Here is a 19,739-nt window from a genome sequence, read left to right as displayed (position 1 = left end):
GATAAAACGAACCTATCTCACCAGGCATGTATTGTCAAAAATCCGCCAGAGGGGTTTGTTTCCTTTCTAAGTGATGGACAATTGTTATGGTGAGAGGTTGACCCCTTGTCATCATAAGGTACATCATATCCATCTTAGGACATCGTATCAACAGTAGCTGCAATGTTGATTACTTGTGGTTCTACCTACCCCATGAAGAACGACAGGCTTGATTTTATGTTATCTTATTAAAATAATGGGAAAAATTGTTACAAGTTACAAAGGAAAAAAATCTCTCCGTAATGAAATTAATGAACTGGGTAGTTGCCAATATCGGGAGATAATTTACAGCTACTTTTGCGAAAATACGAAATTCTAAGAGGGATATGATTAGCAATATCGTATGTTACCAATAACGCGGTAGCTGTGTCGGAAAAACCCTTAAAAACCTTTTTAAAGTTACTTTTCAAGTATGTTACCTACGTCATAGAATAAGGAATCATTCTACATATAGAACGGCAACTCTCCGCTCCCTACCAGCGGCTGAGCTAGGATTACCTCCCGCCCCCCTCGGTCTCACTTTAGTCTTTAATCGTATGGAGTCAGACGTCACACACACAGGTGCCCACTACACATTAATGTGTAGTGTCTGTATTAGACAAGGTGTTTTGTATGAAGTGTCCGGGGTGTGCCTACATGGCTACATCAAATCCTTAATGAAATAAAACTTATAAAGTTATATTATTTTTAATATAAGTAAGTAAGAATTTCTTTTTTTCTAAACTTTTCATATTTAAAAGTTCTTTTAAATGTTTCAAACATTTAAAAATGCTTGGGTCCAAAGAAGACTTTTATTTGATATTGCCCAGCTATAAAAAAGTTGAGTCAACTCTTTTTATAATATAAAACAGATTTTCTTTTAGTATTTCTTTACACGAAAGGGCAATTAAAACTCTTTAGTAAAATTGAAAGTTAGTAATACTTTTGCTACTTCGGTTATTGAAATAAGCTTAAAATTGTATTTGAGTGAATAAATTTAAAAGAATTTATATGTTGCTGAGTGAGAGAGACATAAACTCATTTCCGTAAACCCTAAAGAGGGACAGCAGGATACTCCATAGAAAAATCTCATTCTTACCGTGTGCCGCCCTACCACATAAGTGCGAGCAAGATAGATATTCCGCTCGCCCTCTCCCTTACTCCTTAGCGGCATAGGGCCATTTAAACAAAAAACCAAGAGGGGGTGAGGTAAATGTAGCTCGGCGCCCGATACGAATTGGTGCGGGGCAAAGAGTGATTGTTCTGTTCGTAGTGTTACTCTCTACTCTGTGATATCAGGGCACCTTAAATGGCGGTAGGCTACCTTCAGTATGCAGAAATGTTATCACTACATAGTATAAAACAAAGACGATTTTCTGTCCCTATATCCCTATGTACGCTTAAATCTTTAAAACTACGCGACAGATTTGGATGCGGTTTTTTTTAATAGATAGAGTGATTGAAGAGGGAGGTTTATTATGTATAATAACATCCATTAAATAGTTGAGAAATAATGTTATTTTTGAGGTTTTTAATGTAATGTCGTAAATAATAATTATCATTATTTCCGCCGGCGCGGGTCGCTAGTTAAGGATAAATTAAACCTCCCAATTACTTATAGAAATGTTAAAAGCAATACTTACACAACCAAAACACCAAACCAAACCATTTTAATAATCAAAACGTAAAATCATTGTATTTCATTATGGGCATTGTCTCCTTTCATTACATTCGCAGCAATTAAAATCAAACGGCTTCTGTGTTTCTTATCACGTAATTTTCAAGTTGTAATTTCGCTACTTTAGGGACGCGTTGGAATTCACCGTTGGCAACGTCGGATCGTGTTTTAACTTTTTCATTGACTCTATAAAGAGAGAATTTAAAGGACGCCTGAAACTCAACGATGTCGGAGTTATTTTCGACTTTAATATCGTACAAATTCAGAAGAATTTGTACGATAATTGTACGATACGATATTAAGATTATTATTATTATACCTACTTACGTATCGTCTTGTAGGGATTTACATTTTATAAGTATCTTTCAACACGAACTGTATAAGTGCGCGGCTTCCCAACGCATTATTGGCCTGTAGCGACATCTCGTAGGAGTTATGCCGTCATTTCACAATACGATTAACAACAACATGTCAAATATAGCTTCGTGACGTCATAACAGTGATAATCAGTACGAAATTAAGTTTCAAACCGACGACGCAACGGAGTTGCGACGCCCGTGTGGCGATTCTCTAATCTACGATGACTATATTTTACTATAATATGTCAACGCTAAAATAAATATGAGTCTTGTAAAAATATTCGAATTTTAAATATTCAAAGCTCAAGCAGTAGATCCTGATATATTTACACGTTTGCGCCGTGACGTATTTTAAAATGAGATTTGCTTCGATGTTTTACATGAGCCAATCATCTTGACAACCGTAATCTAAAACAAAATGTTTTGGATAATATTGAATCTTTAAAGAAGGAAAAAATAATGTAAATGGCTGTTGATTGTGTAAAGGTCAATGCTCTCAAAGGCGGCACTGAACACCTTCCGGGCTGAGACATTTTTTATTTGTTCTTGTCTCATGCACACCATACACATGTATATGTATATATATATCCACCACCACCAACCCGCAGTGGAGCAGCAGCAGCTCCATACCCCCTCCGGTTGTTGAGGGGACGCCTGTGCCCAGCAATGGGACGTATATAGGCTGTTTATGTATATATATATATGTATATAATATTATTGTACTTATTTCCTGTAGGTAGTTCGTTTTCTTATTTATTATGTTAAAATGCACTAACCCTATTATATTTGTACAATTTTTTCCTGTACCCAAAGGTTGCCGGGTAGAAATTGCTGCACGAGAAATAAGATCGTCTGTTGTGCCTTTCTGTATCTCTGTATCTGGTGTCCATTGTGCTCAATAAAGTATTTTATCTATCTATCTACACAGCAGCACACCTCGGACACTCCATACGAAAATAACATTCATAACATGCGCCGCCTTACCAGGAAAGTGCGAGCGAGACAGATGCTCCGCCTTAGTGCGGCTTAAGGCGATTTGGACTAAAGTAAGACCTAGAAGAGGCGAGGTAAATCTAGCTCGGCGCCCGACACGAATTAGTACGAGTGGAGTACCGTTCTATTTTTTATTCTATGACAGCAGTTTGCCGCAGTTCAACTCGGTTTCATACAAACTCTCGCTCCCCGTTCCGTAGAGCCTTTGTTGCCACCTCTAGGTGCTTGAAAGCATTTGAATCGGAATCAATAACCCAGCAGCAATTTATGTTCAATTGATAATAATGGCTGGGTTTAGCAATCGGCCCAGTTGGAATCCCACCATTAAACTACTTAAGACCCATTGTGGAAAGGGCCAATGAAAAATATTACTTCGATCCTTGTCTTAATGTCTGCCCGTTTAAGCGTAACTGTTCCTTTAGTGTAGGTAACAGTGAGACATTACCCAAGATTACGTTACATAAACTGATTATGACAGTAATATCCTACAAGCATTTATATGTTCTCTACGCATAACATTATATCAATAGCATCACGACTGTATTTCCGAAGGGGTAGGCAGAGATGCTTAGCATATACACCCACTCGTCAGCTGTATTTAAGTCGGCGAGTCTAATGCCATTAACCGGGAACGAATCCTGGAAGCCACGTGATATCAATCCCAACAAAAACATATTCGATTCAATTCAATTCAAAAATATCTTTATTCAGTAGGTAACATAGTTACACTTTGAATCGTCAATTTTTACATAACGAACGTCTCATCCGCCTAAAACTACTGCAGCTTCTCACAACCTGTATAGCCGGGGAAAAGAAGCTGCAAGAAAAACCTCGGCACAGGGCCCTAGACGTTCTTTAAAAAAAATAAAAATTAACATAAAATATTGATATACAATTGAGTAATTTAGCTGCCTAATATCAGTTCTCAGACAGTTAATCCCATGCATTCATATCTTCTAAATAATCACTAACTTTATAATAACCTTTTTTGTAAAGTTTTTGTTTAACTACTGTCTTAAAGCAGTTGAAAGGCAAATTCTGAATGTCAATGGGAATCTTATTGTAAAAACGTATACATTGCCCCTTAAAAGATTTAGTAATCTTATGTAATCGACTGACTTGTAAAGCAAGTAATGCCATAAATGTGAAAAGAGAGACAAGTTCAATAATATGATATACCTATTACCTATGCCTTGGTTGTTGACATCAACGACAAAAGAAGTAAGATCTAAATGGGTGCTAAGTTTAATGGTCAGTCCTGTTGTTTATAACAACATAAAATATAATTTCTTCTTATAACTTAAGATAATCTATTCTAGCCTAAGGTCCGATTTGGCTAGTTTTTTACTTTGACACGTGTCAAATAATTTTTGAATTATGAGGGGGTCTAAAAATGGGTCCAAATGGTTCGTGTAATATTACACACGGTGCTGCCGTCAGTTCTGTTATTTGAACTTGGCTTGACACGCTTCCTTGTATTTAGATTATCTATGTTCCAAACATAAATTCACTCATAAAATCGAAAGCAATGGTTTAAAGCTCGAGCCGCGATTCAACAGAAGCGTTCTTTGAATAGAGCTATTAAATATAGATTTCTTGAAAATATTTTGTAGTTACGTTTCATAAAATATACTATTGCTACCCCAAATAAAATTTAACCTTAAACTTGCAGTGTAGGATTACTGACTTTAATTTGAACGCCAAATAAATTAATATTATAGATTCTTTTGATTTCCACAATTTTCTTAACGACTTCCGAGAAGGTAATTTCAATGTTCCATAGAGATTTTCCTTCCTTCCGCTGTGACGTTGAACTACAGTTAGGACCTTATCTCACTAGGACACCATGGCGGCGGCCACTGTTGGTGCCACCAAAAAAATATATGGTTGCGCAAAGGGTACCTTACATCAACTCGGTTGTACATCTTTGATGAATCACCCACTAGTGGCGCAACCATTAATTTGTATGGAGCTATTAATGGTTGCATCTCACTCACTCTGCCGCCAGTTGCTTTAGCAAGGACTCTTCTTCTCTTGATCGCAGACTTTACGATTGTTCATCATCTCCGTAGCAATATCCCGCTTTTCACGGGGTCCGCTTCCCTAACCTGAAGATTTGACAGGTCCGGTTTTTTACAGAAGCGACTGTCTGTCTGATCTTCCAACCCGCGAAGGGAAAACCAACCCAATACAGGTAAGATCACATACCTTCGAAAATGAATTTCTCGGGAATGTGGGTTTCCTCACGGTCTTTTCCTTCACCGCTAAGTACGTGATCATCATTTATGTCTTAGGTTTAGGCCTGTGCTAATAAGTCGAACCTACGACTTCAAAGTGAGAGCCAAGCGTTCTACCAACTGGCTACCACGGCTCTTTCTTTGCACACATTACGATTGTTTTGAACGTAATTTCTGAACGCACCTTATGTCAAAGGTTAGAAATTTTAAACTTACAATCCTGGTGTTTGATCAGCAGGGTACGCACGTCAACCGCAACGCGCGCGGCGCGAATTATATCAAAGGTTTCGACCAATAGACGCAGCGTGATCATGGCACTTGCAACAGTGTCGAAATATCGGGAGTCTCATATCCCCATTTAAACGCGGTAAGAACCCGTTATTATGTGTTTTAATTAAGACGCAGCGAATTCTAGTAGATAGACGTCAAAGGCCTCGATATGATTCGTGACGCGCGCGCCGTGATTGCTGTGCAGACCCACCATTGTGATACGATTAATGGCACCGTCATTGTGTCCTAGTGAAATAGGGCTCTTATAGAGGAGATGGAATAGAGGAAAAACCGACGCCTAATTAAAAGGAAAAATCTATTTTAATCTTTGTATAATAGGCTTACAAAAACGTTCTTAGACAAAACTTGAATTGTACTTCGTGCATGTCAACCCAACTTTGCCTGGATAATTTTACCCTATAGTTTCAATATTATGTAGTATTTTTGAATAAATGTAGATCATAACAAGAAAAACAGCATGCAAATGTATTCAATGATTATCCTGGTTCTTACTGCGACAGAGTAACTTTTATAGCTCTAACACGACTTCAAACCGGCGACACACAATCAATAGTGCGGCTTCGCTCTTTACGTAGAAAGTATAAGCTTTACATTTGACACATTACACGTGTTAAGGTAAACAAAGACACGTGTAATGTGTCAAATGTAAAGCCTATAGAAGACAAAACATTGCGTAACACGTAAAGAAGTGTCACGAAAAATTAACAAAGTTAATCATATTTTTAAGTGTACTAAGTGATTAAAAAAAAAAACAAAAATGTGTCCTTATACCTTTTATCAACTATAAATGAATGAATATAATGTTTAACAATATTTTTTATACTGGTTACAAAAATAGCATTTGTAAAATGGTTGTTAAGTACCTACTATTGTGCAACTTTACTTCTAATCTAATCTAATCTAGTCTACAAGATTCCACTGTTGGGCAAAGGCCTCCCCTTCCAACAACTCCCCTCTCCTTGCAACTTTACTTACATTTACTTTATTATTTATTTATGTAGGAAAGTGGAAGGATAATGAATGGGAATTTTGATTGTTTATGGTATGAAAGGAGGATGGTTAATGAATGGGACGTAAGGCAGTTTTAAAAAGTAAGAAAGGCGAGTCTATAGTGCAATGTCGGTCGGGTTAGGTAATTTTCTTAAAAGATAAAGAGTAAAGATATTGAAAATATCCCGTGTTATTTCTATATCCCACATTTATATTTAAAATTCAAATGCGAATCCATAGCGCGTACTATATAATAAAGATTCAAACTCTTTTTAAATCAATCACGATGACGCATCAAAATCAAAACCGACATCCTTATCCAACCCTTTATTAGACTGAGTACCGAAATCATTAATACCGACTCTGGTACCGGCTTTATTAAATATACCGGGACCGGGTACCGATATTATCGCGCTATAGCATCGATTTCAATTTCCGAACGCGAGCGTACTGGCCGTTATGGAACTCAGTATCGTGCCAAATATCCCGGAATCATTTCCTTTTCAAGACTCACTTTGGAACTAATATAATGAGGTGGAAAAATAAACCCTTTTTACCTGATTTTCTTTATGCTGGGGAAGATAATACATAAATAATGACAAAAAGAAAATCGGCACAATAGGTACATAAAGTTCTTTCACTCTAAGGTTGCCTGGCAGAAATTGTTGTTTAGTATTATATTGAATATTTTCCTTTACTTCACTTTATCCTGTGCAATAGTTATTTTGACAGTTTTAGATCTATCTTTATTTAGTAATCAGAATTTCATAATTTAACTTTGACCTAAGAAACTACCCAATCACCGTAGTTATTATGTTTGTTATTACTTAATTAAATGATTTTCTAATAGAGTAAACAATAAAACGACTCAAATTACTTACTTTTCTAGTTTGATATGTATTTTATAGATCACGATCATAATAGTAGTATGTAGGTACCTACATACCATTAGTTTTATATCACCCCATACAATAAAAACCCAACAATTATCTAAAAGAATTTGTGAACCGAATTCGGTGAAAATGCTACAACAATTTGAGAAAATTACTCTATTGCGTGTTAAAACCGGGCTGTGTTACGTCGTAGACCAGCTACGCCGTAGCACGTAGCATCTGGTAACTCGAAATGGATCTTGTATTTCTCAGAGTTTTATAGTATTACTTTGAAAAAAATAATTTCTAACGTAAATTACAGATGAATAGCAAATCGTTAATTAGTCAATAAAAAATAGCCTTTTTACCGATGTTAAGACTTATCTTTTAATACAATGAATCCGTAATATTATATTTTTAAGTGCCTATGTTAAATCAATTGTAATTGTAATTTATTAATAATTTCCAATTTTATTGCGTATCAAAATGAATATAAGCGGCATTAAATTTTATTTTTATTTGGTCAGTGAATTTGACTGTCTTAGCCAGTTAGTATGTTTGGATGTAGGTAGGAGTAAAATAATCTTTTAATGGGTTAAAAAGGCCACATCGTAACAATTCATCAAAAAAAAGAAATACTGCAATTTACCATTTGTGCGTACAAAAGTAAGTGCGCAATGCAAACAAATGTCAAATAGCACTAACTTTCTAGACGAATTACTTCGATGTGGATTTTAAACCCCTCTGTACTTGTGATAAATTTAATTTGACGTAAAATAAAGTTTTATTTGTTTTTAGCCACTTTATCACAAAAAATACTTTAGTTCAAGTTTAAAACTGGATTAGTAAATCCAGATTTGTTACCGCACGGTTGCGTACCCAAAATCTAAAAATATCCTTAACCGAACTAGGAGGATTCGAAAAACGAAAATTAAATTTCACAACATAATATTTTCTTTCCGAAGAACAAATCCATATATTTTGTTTATCGATACAACGTCCCATGTCACCGCAACCCGCGTCAATACTTGTAAGTTCTTATAAAAGATAAAGGTGAAGTGTTATATTATGATGATAGATGTAGGGGAGTGGAGAATCTGCTTAGGGTGTTAGGAACTCATGAGTTTTCTTATTGTTTCGCCGCGTTATTTAGTTATACGCCAAAGTGAAAACAAAAGCTGTGTAGAGCAGAGGTTCTTAAACATTTAATATAACGAAACACATACCACACTCACGCCTTTTACTTTATGGAACATAGTGGTTCTTCTATCGTATGGGTTGTGAGGTGAATTACCAACCCCATCAACCTGATGTCAGGGTTATTATTGACCTGCCATAGGCCCCTGATATGACTCAGTGGTTGAGCGTTGTGCTCACGATCTGGAAGCCCCGTGTTCGAATCCCGGTGGGGACATATCACAAAATGGACTTTGTGATCCCTAGTTTGGTTAGGACATTACAGATCACCTGATTGTACAAAAGTAAGATGATCTGTGCTTCGGAAGGCATGTTAAGCCGTTGGTCCCGATTATTACTTACTAATGTAAGTACGTAGTCGTTACATGAGTCATGTCAGGGGCTTTTGGCGGCTCAGTAATAACCCTGACACCAGGATTGCTGAGGTTGGTAATCCACCTCACAATCCACACGATAGAAGAAGATTATATCCGACAGATAATAGTAGCGGGACCTTCGAGACTTCACTACGTAACACACACTTTAGGAATCACTGATCTAGGGAGCTTCGTATGAGTGCATGGAAAAAGATCATTCATCTCCTTTGGGTATAAGTACCCCGTTTTTCTTTTGGGGTGCGGTTATCTAATTCGAAGTTATTGACAGTTTCTCTTTTTTATGGCATCTGCTTGTAAAGAGATAATTGAATCGCATGACTCACAGTTTTTTAAGAATGGCTTAATATACGATCCTGACGCCCCAATCACAATAGCCATAGAGGCGCCCAATGAGCTCACGATACCAAATACCTCGACTTCCTGATACCAGATGACCAATCCGCGGGATCGACGGTTTCTCTCCTTCAAAGGTTATCGCCGTTGCGTTGTTTCACTTATTTCGATATAACCTTCTCAAACAATATCTTGCCCGAAAATTTGCGCTTATCTGGGTACAATTTTCATTGTCTTTATTTTTATTACCGAGTCATATCCTTCAACGCTTTCCGTTTGTCCAACTAAGGCGAGAATATCACCCCAATAACAGTCACAATTTCATCCTAAAGCTTTATATTCTTAAAGTTGTCTGTCGTAGTACATTTTGGAAATAAACCTCTCACATTTCACGGTTCACAAGACGAGATAACATCCGATCAAGTTGATTTGTAAGCACACTCCACGACGTATTGGAGTCTAGAAGAAATAAAATCCCTTTTATTTTCCTCCCGAGCACAAAGGCTGTAAGAAAAATAGCCTTAGGCGATCCTTTCTGAAATTGAGAATAGGGATATAATGAATTCTATCGAATAGCTCGTCAAATAAACCATTCGCAAACTAAATACTAAGGTTTATTTAACATTAAGTTGTGAAGTTAGCTTTTGGATTTAAGATTAATCTACTATTTTATCAGCGTCTACGGGTTCCAAATTTGATTTCAAACAATTAAAACTAAACTACTTACTTCAATTTCAGTAGGTACTTAGATAAAATCTAATAGCGAGGAACAACTAAATATAATCGGAATATCTCTCAACGACCTCTGTGGTCCAGTGGTTGAGCGTTGGGTTCACGATCCGGAGGTCCTAGCTTGATTCCCGGTGGGGACATATCACAAAAATTACTTTGTGGTCCCTAGTTTGGTTAGGACAATACAGGCTGATCATCTGATTGTCCGAAAGTAAGATAATCCGTGCTTCTGAAGGCGCGTTAAGCCGTTGGTCCTGGTTACTACTTACTGATGTAAGTAAGTAGTAGTTACATGAGCCATGTCAGGGGCCTTTGGCGGCTTAATAGTAACTCTGACACCAGGGTTGATGAGGTTGGTACTCCACCTCAAAACCCACACGATAGAAAAAGAAGATCGTAACATCAAGTTACAGAGATAAAAATGATTTCGATAAATCTAAGCGCATAAAAAGGGCAAATTATAACTAGAACACGACCACGGACTAAGCACTATATACCCGCACACTAAACTTAAACCCAGTCAGCATAATAAAAAATACGCCTGCAGACGCGATACAAAACAGCTAAATTGAAAAAGGGTTCTGTGGTAAAATAAAACGTCCGAGATAAGAAAATACATTCCCACAAACGCACACGGGACAAAGGGCCCGGAATAAAATTGAACGGGACGCCCTGAGGGCCGGTATGATATAATTCCTTGATAAGAACGAAGGTATGAAAGGAAAGTAAAAACGGGACTCTCCTCAATTTGGACACTTTGTGATATATTGTGGCGGCTATAGCTATAGATTATCATAAAAGCTGGTACCTTATACGGGTTTGTGTAACAACGGTAATGTAGAATGAAATGAAAATATATGATCCGCCGCGTCGCGTCGTAAGATAAACACGATAAAGCAACTTTATGATCACATCAATTGTGCAGTTTCATGAATATAAGAAACAAACTATTAGTTTTTCTTACTCACTCACTAACTCAACCTATTTTTGGTTCTTAATTCGAGGAATAAGTGTATATATAGCTCACAACGCGCGCACAGCGTGTGTATATGTGTGCGTGTATGTGTATATGTGTGTGTGTGTGTGTGTGTATGTGTGTGCGCGTGTGTGTGTGTGTGTGTGTGTATGTGTGTGCGCGTGTGTGTGTGTGTGTGTGTGTGTGTGTGTGTGTGTGTGTGTGTGTGTGTGTGTGTGTGTGTGTGTGTGTGTGTGTGTGTGTGTGTGTAGTGGGTATATTATTGTGTTACGGCTACCCAACTAACACGCTATATACGTATAGTATATTGATCGCATTGCCTGAGAGTGCTCCTTGCAAAATATCCAGGCGTTTCTTACATATTTCTGCTGGTGAGTACGTACAAACTGCGCAATAGATAGGATAGTTGCATTATATGTATATCCGTTTTATGCAGCTAATGGTTTTCATGTTTCTGGGTCAGCGCTATGGGTGCAGCTGTAGATAATTCTAAGCCAGCCGTAGTGTGTGTTAAAACATCTTGGAGTTTCAAGTTTAGAATGATTATTCGCTAGGTAAGCGTCTCCTACCTTAGGCCACGTCAGGACTTACCAACGGCTGAGAATCGCTAAACGCGAAACTACTTATACTTAGATCTGTTTTCTTTTCTGATTCGGATTAATAAAATACGGAGCGTTAGAGTAGAATGCTTATAGTAAAATAATCATCATCTCCCTAGCGTTATTTTTTCGCATGGTTCGCTTACCTAACCTGAAGATTAGACAGGTCCGGTTTTTTTAACAAAAGCGACTGCCTGATCTTCTTACCCGCGAAGGGAAAACCAGCCCAATACAGGTTAGGTCACATACTTACGAAACGCATTTCTCGAGTATGTGTTCCCCACGATGATTTCCTTCACCGCTGTGCACGTGATGATCATTTATGATGTAAACATGAATTCTTATAATAAAATAATAATTTAAAAAATAATAATAATAAAATGATTTTATTAAAGGTAAAAACACAATAATTACAATGTCAATAATGATATAAATATAACTGTATAACGCAAAGTACTTAAAGATACAATAGTACCCACAGTCTAAAACACAAAAATAGAACAACTCAAAGTAAGTGGTGCGCTCATTTTCTATTTGATTCCCGATGTACTTAGATTCAGTACCACATCATCGGGCTTGTCAGGTCTCGGGTAACAACTTTAAGCATGGTTCATCATCATCATCAGCCCATTAACGTCCCCACTGCTGGGGCACGGGCCTTCCCTATGGATGGATAGGGAGAACGGGCCTTAAACCATCACGCGGGCCCAGTGCGGATTGATGGTTATTAACGACTGCTAATGCAGCCGGGACCAACGGCTTAACGTGCCTTCCGAAGCACGGAGGAGCTCGAGATGAAAACTTTTTTTTTGCGGTCACCCATCCTATGACCGGCCATTGCGAAAGTTGCTTTACTTCAACAATCGCAGACCGAGCGCGTTTACCGCTGCGCCACCGAGCTCCTCAAACATAAATAACTTACGAACATTTAAAATAGAATAAGCATGGTTATAACAGTATTACTTCCTATAGATCTGCTTTTAGCAGATTCATAAAATATAAATATAATCATAACAATTCGTAAATGTTCTCCACCCGATTCGATACATTATGAGGTCATTATTTATTTAAAAAGGAAAAGAAATGATACATACAGCCCTATTAAAAAGTAATACGGAATTGGAAATTGTTTCCAGAATATTTTCCTGAATGTTTAAAAAAGAGTGAGCAAGTAATTTTCTGCAGTGGGATTTCATATTCCCACAGCCGGGATTTTCCGAACAAATCTAGGTCGTACCGTTCATTCTGCCATTTGTCCGCCTCTGAATTTTAATAGGCCTCACGAAGAAGAATTAGCGAGATTGACATTCTTGCTAACTTACTTATTTTTTTTAATTATGTCACGAATCGTTTAAAAATGAGAGGGAAATAAAATTTCTGTTATACACTCAATAGTTTATTGAATTGCAGGCTACTGCATCTCTCTTCCTCTCTTCGTTGAAGTACCCACAGTACTCTGTGAGGTGTTACATAGCCGTAGCAACCAGCTAATGGACCCTGGTGGGCACATAAACGTAGAAGAAAAGATAGGAAGACAGTGTGTATTACAACAAAAAACTTATATGATGATTCAGAAATTCTTCTTTAAGACACGCCAGATTAAAAAGGTGTGGCGTGAACATAATGGATGTCGATTCCGCGGACTTCAAACTCTGCGTTTCATTTCACGTTTCACATCTGCTAAATACTCGCCAATACTGTAAGTCTCTTTGATGCTGCTTATTTTCAACTGTATCAAACTCGTGGTCTATTTTTTTTATTTATTCATGATCACCAACCAATTTGTAACTTGAATGTCTTAAATTTTTGTGCCGGGTAAGAGCCCATAGAACTTCCCATTTGTCCAGTGAATGTCATCTGAGATAAACATACAATAATATAAAAAAAACGTGTAAGTACGGTGTTAATACCGGAAATAACTAAATTGATTTCTATGCGCTTATCACTGATATGATCTACATTTCTCTATGAATAACATAGGGTAAAAGTTTTACCCAGGCGAACGTGTGTCGAATCAGTATTTCGGCTGAGAAAGTCTAGTGAATTATAAATAGGTATAAACATAAGCACCGCGTACTTTAGGTATCCGGAGATTTCTTTTCATAACTCGTAAAATACACCCCGAATAACGCAGTTTAAAATGATTGATCGACGTACTTTGGTTAATGATATTCTCATTTGATTAATGGCGGATACGAGCTCAGTTTCAAGGTATTTCCATACAAATGCTGAAACCTTAGAGCAGATATTGAGTTAAGTTAGAACACTCATTAAGAACGATACTCTATCTCTTTCAGCTTTGTCGGAGTAATATCGTCTATTACAACATAATTGTGCACCCATTTTATACCTAGATTTACATATTTTTTATGGATGTGATGTCCTTAGAGGGACTTTGTAGAAATCACTTCGTGAGACTGTCCTTTGTTTGATAAGAACATTGCAGGCTGAATTGCCGGATTGATCAATAAAGTAAGATGACGTAAGTCACGCTTGCCTCTCAATTTGAGGTCGCAGGTTCAAATCCGGCACAGGCCTAAACCAATGATTGTCGAATTTGTTTTCGAATTCATGTTTGGATCATAAATGATCATCACGTGCCCAGCGGTCAAGGAAAACATCGTGAGGAAACCCACATTCCCGAGAAATGTATTTTCGGAGGTATGTGACAACCTGTATTGGGCTGGATTTCTCTTCGCGGGTTGGAAAGTCAGTCAGGCAGTCGCTTTTGTAAAAAAACCGGACCCGTCAAATCTATCACATGCGGTGAAGGAAAACACATTCCCGAGAAATGTATTTTCGGAGGTATGTGACCAAACCTGTATTGGGCTGGTTTTCCCTTCGCGGTTCGGAAGGTCAGACAGGCAGTAGCTTTTGTAAAAAACTGGACCTGTCAAATCTTCAGGTTAGGTAAGCGGACCCTGTGAAAAAGCGGGATAATGCCGTTTGTCCCGGTTCCAGTAGATGGTCGGCTGAGATGAGGCCTGTGCCCAGCAATGGGACGTTTATAGACTGTTTATATTTATGTGGCATACTTATAGAAATAACACGGGATATTTTAAATGTCTTTATTTCTTATATTTTACACAAATCATCCATCGACTCGCCTCTCTTATATTTAAAAAAACTGCCTTACGTCCCATTCATTAACCATCCTCCTTTCATACCATAAACAATCAAATTCCTATTCATTATCCTTCCATAGTATTCTCACTTTCCTACATTTATGTATTTACGGCCAGTATCTAGAGCGTATCTATCTATAGGGTAATTTCTGAACTGTTGTATTTTTTTTTCCTTAAAATCTTAATTTAAAAAGGGCAAATCATTTTTGTCGTAAAAAGCAAATTTTACTTCCAATTTCTTTTAAAATTCCTTTTTCACTAAAGTTTCTCGTAATATCCAGTTGAATAAGTTTGAAATGTTGAACTGAAGCTGGCGGAAATGGATTCCATGTCTTTTGAAATGTCCCTGAATTTGAAAAGGGACAATTTTAAGAGAATGCATTTGTGATATTGGCAGACAAAGAAATCCTTTATATGGAAACTCGTGTATGCAGTTAACACTATATTGAGTGAGATATACCTAAGGCTATACACAAACTGTGGATTATACTGTCTTATAGGTATACTAATAGTATGTACTTATTGTTAAAACCATCAGTCAAACTATACCCAGCAGATTGGTAAATTGTCGAATATCAAAGATGGAATTCAACGTGCGTAGTGCGGTCTAGTTCTTAAAAATCTAAGTCGAAGATTTAGTCACATACAGCCATGTATTAAAATTATATATAAATTTTATGTAAGACAAATCCCTGCTACTCTGCATTTATTAAAGAAAATGTCTACAAATAATTATTTTAAACGTTTCGAAGATGAGAGGAGACTAAAGAGATTAGAAGATGACCTTGATAGTTATTTAGCTTTATTGTTTTAATAAAGATTTATTCAAGACAGCCACGTTTCGTTAAAGAAGAAAATCCTTCCAAATCTGTTCCAAAAGCTGCTGTAGGTATTGAATTCCTCAAGGAATCCTTTTTAGATATACTATTACGCAAATGCCTGTGTGTACAAATTCAATTACTTGCTGTCCTGGTCACGTACCAACGAAAGTACGTTATTCAATTCGATTTATTTCGAAATCAGCAATACCAAAATTTTACCCAAACTGTGCAAAAAAGCGAAGGTTCTGAACAAAATGTATTAACTTTGATAATGCTTTGAAAAGTAGAAAGAAAATTGAATCGGATTTATTTCGGAGTATTGGGATTAGCGAATGGATTACAGTGACGATGATTTTGTATTTTGAGTTTCTCCCAAAGGTTTTCAGTTTGTAATTTAGATTTAAGTCCAGTTGAATGAACTTTTAATGGATGGTATTTACTTATATTAGATTTTCATACCCCGATTTAAATTTAATGAGGATAAAAACTAGAAGTTCAAATGTAGGCGGCAGCACTGTTGAGTGTTCGTAAATTTTGCCAGTTCTCCATACTGTCCAACTAAAATACGTGATAAAAATATTACTCAGCAGTAGCGACACCTGATGGGAGAAAGAGGCAGCTTTTTATCCTCATTTTGGGCACATTTATAGACGTCACAATATTTACCGACTAACTGTCTAGTTTTTATCATGTCGTGTTCATGGATAATAGAAAGTTTGAGGTTGTGTTCAATAAAATGTTTTGTATTGTTATTGTATTGTCGTTGTTATTTATTTAATATTTGGGAGATCAGCTGCTCTTTAAAACTGTAGAAAAAAGAACCACTGAAAAGAAGGTTTCACACACAATCTTTTAACCATTGTTAACCAATGAAATATTTAAGTACCAGGGACACCCGCTTGGCGATTTCACTCACAGATACCATAATTCTAGTGTCTATTATTTACTTTGTAAATTAGTGAAATGCTTTAGATTTTTATTTTCCTTTAAGTGATAAATTATTGCTTATAAAACATTTGCTTGGCATCTTTAAATTATGAGACGGATAACAGAATTCTACCACGTCAGTGAACCGCGAGCTGAGATTGGCGTGGCAGGGGTTTTTGTAAATATTACTTACGCAATTTTCTTACACAGCTACATCTTCGCTTGAAGACAGTGTTCATAAGGTGTTTTGCTTTATTTTTATCATAGTAATGACCTTTTTAGTCGCATACTTATATTTCGCAAACAGCGCCGCCTTCATATCGCAGCGGTCGGGTTTATCAGCCGTCACGAATATTATTTTTTTCAGTTCTTATCCTTACTTGGTTACAGGGACTTCAGGACCCCGATACCGACCCCGCCGGCGTGGTCGACAATTTCCCTCAATCAGCGCTTATCGCTATCGACCCACTAGGGTCGATTAATTCTTTCAAATATTTTTCCTCTCAGACGACGCCCTGAGCCGAGGTTCGCGCCCAACTGGGCACCCTCAGGCATGTTGTCTTAAACGTTGTACCAGGTGAGAGCCTTCAGCGATCTCCATTTGTCCGGCCAAGTAGTTAATGCCATCTGCGGCAAATCTACAATAAGTCACGTAAAAAAAACTTGACTTGATGTACTTGGCTTAGGCCCGCGCATGTCCTCGGCAAACGTCGAGGAACCAAAAGGAGGAAGGTTTTAAAAATAATAATTAAATTATAATTTTATTATATGTGTTGTATAATGTCTCGAACAAAATTAACGTAATTTTTCCCTTAGAAAATTACCTTTAACATCATGGCATAAAAAGTCAGGTACCTATGCTCAAAAGTGACAGCTAACATTTCAAGGTTAGCTCAGCTGAACCGCTGAATCGCTGAATCTGGCTTATCTTATAAAGCCCTCAGGATGCCATTGGGGCTACATCTCACTCTGCGCATCAGACAAGTACACAAGGTGTTAGTGACGTCGTAACGAAAACTTTGAGGGATGATTTAGACCATTATTCTGAGTTGATATCAAGTGGAGTTTTCCAACGCAAAATTCATATTTTTTTGAAAACCAGTATTCGTTACTATGTCACTAACACCCTATATTTTGTTAAGTTATATAAATTGTATTATTATTATTAGCCTATATGATCCCACTGCTGAGCAAAGGCCTCCCCCATATTCTTCCAAGTATCCCGGTTCTGTGCGAGCTCTATCCAGTCTTTTCGATAACCGTCGAGATCATCGCGCCATCGTTTCCGGGGTCTACCACGTCTACGGTGTCCGTCCTGTGGTACCCAGTGCGTGATGATCTTTGCCCATCGTTCCGGATGCATGCGGCACACGTGTCCAGCCCAGTCCCACTTTAGCCTGGCGGTCTTCTTGCCAACATCAGCTATACCGGTTTTTGAGCGCAGCACAGTGTTTTTAACTCGATCAATTCGTTTTACACCTAGTATGCTGCGCTCCATTGCTCTTTGACAAACCCCGACCTTGGCCTTTTGAGCCTCAGTAAGCGACCACGTTTGGGCACCGTAAGTAAGGATTGGCAGGATGCACACGTCGATAAGTTTGCGTTTCAGTGAAAGGGGAAGATCCCCTTTCAGGAGATGTTTCATCGACCAGAAGCTCTTCCAGGCATTATCTATACGGCGCTCGATTTCTCGTTCTTGCCTGCTCTGGAAGGAGACTATCTGGCCCAAGTAGATGTACTCATCAACGTATTCTATCTCCTGCCCATCGACCAATACCTTACGTTTTGTGCCGTTGGTCATTAGCTTGGTTTTGGCTCGGTTCATACTGAGTCCAATCTCAAGGCTTGCTGTGCTCAGGTCTTGGAGCATGCCCTCGAGCTTAGCTGCCGTGTCGGCAAAGAGGACTATGTCATCGGCAAAGCGGAGATTAGTTAATCTACCTTCGCCGATGACTACTCCTTCCGTCTGCCATGAGACGGCCAACTTTTTAAACACTTCCTCCAGGGCACATGTAAATAATTTAGGGGAGAGGGGATCACCCTGTTTCACGCCCTTTTCAATTTTAAACGTTGGTCCCTGGGAGTGGAGTTTAATAGAGGCCGTGCTGCTTCTGTAGACCAATTCTAAAAGCTTTACATATGTCTCTTCGGTATTCTGTCTCCGTAAGGCCGAGAATATCGATTCGTGTGTGAGACTGTCGAAAGCCTTTGAATAGTCCACAAACGCCAAATACAGCGGCTTATTGAACTCGTTGTGTTTTTCTATAGCCTGGTTTAGCGTGTGCAGGTGGTCGGTGGTTGAGAATGAGGGACGGAATCCAGCTTGCTCAGGCGGTTGGTGGGAATCTAATTTGCCTGCTATGCGGTTTTCAACCGTTTTGATGAAGGCTTTATAGAGGTGGGAGATCAGGCTTATGGGTCTGTAATTGTTTATGTCTGACTTTGAACCTTTTTTGTGCAGAAGTATGACATTCGAATGACAAAAATTAGAGGGAAATTCACCTGTATAGAGAATGCTGTTGAAAAGATTAGTTATGTAGGGAAGTAAGACTGGTTTGCCGATTTTGAGAGCTTCTGTGCTGATACCGTCCTCGCCAGGACTTTTGCCGTACTTCAGGCTTTTTAAAGCATTATCGACTTCACGGCCAGTGAAAGGAGGAATGGTATCAGAACAGGAGTATTCTATGGGTGAATCCAGTCGCGAGTGGTCTGAATAAAGGTTCTTGTAGAAGTCGGAACATAAATTGTATTAATATTCTTAATATATGTAATTATATAGTTTAGTATTTGCATCATAGTTTGTTTGCATTTGCGGTTATATTTATTGCTGTGTCTATATTGTACATCTAAATAAATAAAACTAAACAACTGTGAAAAACTACTTTTTCATAGGAGTTGACGATAGTTCCGATTATGACCACGTGCCAAAATAAAATGTTATTGTCGCCGTTAAGTACAACGCCATACATAACTTGTTTGCGAATGTATCTCTACTACACATTAGTACGCAAAGGTCACCTTTGCAAGTAGACTTCCCTGTGAGTTCAAAGTTGCTAGGATTATAAAGGAGACACATAACATAAACTCACGACTATAGCCTGTGACATCCACTGTAAGATGAACTGCCCACGCCTCACCAAGCTTTCTGTTAGACCAATGTGATAGGTGGTGAGCCGTATCGCCGTCTATAATGGTCAAGCCAACTGTGTCAGCG

This window comes from Pectinophora gossypiella, chromosome 5, assembly GCF_024362695.1.
Source record: "Pectinophora gossypiella chromosome 5, ilPecGoss1.1, whole genome shotgun sequence".
NCBI lineage: Eukaryota > Metazoa > Arthropoda > Insecta > Lepidoptera > Gelechiidae > Pectinophora > Pectinophora gossypiella.
This window is presented reverse-complemented; position numbering follows the sequence as displayed.